We start from the raw sequence: 2,046 nt of genomic DNA, 5'->3' as shown, positions 1-2,046 counted from the left end.
TGTTTCTGTATATCTTCCTTTACTTACTCCGTGGCTGGCTGTGTTGTTGGGTGGTTGGCCCCCTCTTTTCTCTATCCCTGATCTTTTCTTCCCAGAGTCTCCTATTTATTCTCTCTGCCTGGCAGCCCCGCCTAGCCTTTCTCCTGCCTTGCTGTGGCCGTTCAGCTCTTTATTAGACCAATCAGGTGTTTCAGACAGGCAAAGTAACAGCTTCACAGAGTTAAGCAAATGCAATACAAAAGAATGCAACACATCTTTGCATCATTAAGCAAATGTTCCACAGCATAAACAATTGTAATACATCTTAAAATGATATTCCACACCAGGTGGTGGTGGCACACACCTTTAATCACAGCACTCTGAAGGCAAAGGCAGGTGGATCTCTATGAGTTCAAGGCCAACCTGGTCTACAGAATGAGTTCCAGGACAGTCAGAGCTGTCTTGGGAAAAAAAAAAAGAAGAAAGAAAAGAAAAGGAGAGAAGAAGGGAAAGAGAGAGAGAGAGAGAGAGAGAGAGAGAGAGAAGGAAATGCATCTGCAGCTAGACTCTGCACAAAGATAGAGGAACCTGTGGGAAGCCCCAGCTGGAAATCCATGAGGAGTAGGTGACAGGTAGGTGTACAGATTGGGTGGGGCCGGCCAGATGGCTCAGTGGATAAGGGCTGTCATCTCCAACCAAGCCTGACTCCCTGAGTTCAATCTCCAGAGCCTACCTAGTGGAAGAGAAGTGACTCCTGAAGGTGTCCCCTGACATTATGTGTGCCATTGCACTGCATGTGTGTGACACAATCAAATAAATATGATTTACAATAAAAAAAAGATTTGTGGAGCTGGGCGGTGGTGGCGCACACCTTTAATCCCAGCACTCGGGAGGCAGAGGCACTGTGAGTTCGAGGTCGAGGTCAGCCTGGTCTACAAAGCTGCACAGAGAAATCCTGTGTCTGGTGTGGAGATCTAAGTTCGGGTGGTATCAACATACAGATGGTACTTAAAGCTATAGGGTAGGATGGTGGCCGAAGGAGAAATGAGATAAGGGGACTGGAATGACAAAAGCCTAAGGCACTGTGCAGTGAGGTCAGGGGGGGTGCAGAAAGCAGCGGGGCCTGTGCTGGAGCGGCCAGGGCATAGTGGTGCACATCTGCAATCCCAGCACTGAGGAAGGAGGCAGGAAGATGTCAAGTCTGTGGTCAGCCTGGACTACATAGTGAGTTCAAGGCCAGCCTAGGCTACTTAGTGAGACCATGTCTCAAACTGAAAACACAAAATAAAACTTGTAGAAAACTGTTCACAGAGGCTGGGTGGTGGTGACACACACCTTTAATCCCAGTCCTCCAGAGGCCGAGGCAGGTGAGGGCTACACACAGAGAAACTCTGTCTCAAAACAAACAAAAAAATCAAAAAAGCAGAAAAATCAAACAAACCAAAGCTGTTCACAGATGTGGCCATCTTAAACTCTCAGCCACTGTATCTGTCAGAGACCTGCTCAAAACTGGACCCATTACCTTTCCTTCACAGAGGGAGAGAGGGATTTGGGAAGCTCTGCCTCTCTCTGAGGCTGTACAGACATTTTCTTCAGTGGTGTAGTTGCTCATAAGTCTCCCTGTTCCTACAAGTAACCCCTCCTGGTTGCTCCTATAAGCACCTCTAATTAAATGCAATGATTTACCAGACTCAACTATGATGGAATTGCCTCTTTGAACAAGTACACATTTGTTCATCTCCCCAAGCAAAGTTCACACAACAGAAACAAACACACACACCGCCGCCACCTCCTCACCTGCACCCTACAGAAAAACCCAAGTACCACTTCCTCACTCAGTGAACCCTTCCACACAAAGCACTGTGTCCCTAAGCTGCCAAAACAGTGATGGCTGGGAAAACAAGCCAGAGCTGAGGAAATGGACCACAGATGCCGTAGGTGGCACCAATTGCTGTCCTGTGAGGACAGCCATGAGGAGCCTCCTTAAGGCGACATTGGACCTAAAGCTTTATCTGACTGATTAACAAAATGAAAGCCCAGAATATTCCATTCACTTAGCTCCAGGTT

The sequence above is a fragment of the Mesocricetus auratus genome, unplaced genomic scaffold, assembly GCF_017639785.1.
Source record: "Mesocricetus auratus isolate SY011 unplaced genomic scaffold, BCM_Maur_2.0 Super-Scaffold_100014, whole genome shotgun sequence".
Taxonomy (NCBI): domain Eukaryota; kingdom Metazoa; phylum Chordata; class Mammalia; order Rodentia; family Cricetidae; genus Mesocricetus; species Mesocricetus auratus.
This window is presented reverse-complemented; position numbering follows the sequence as displayed.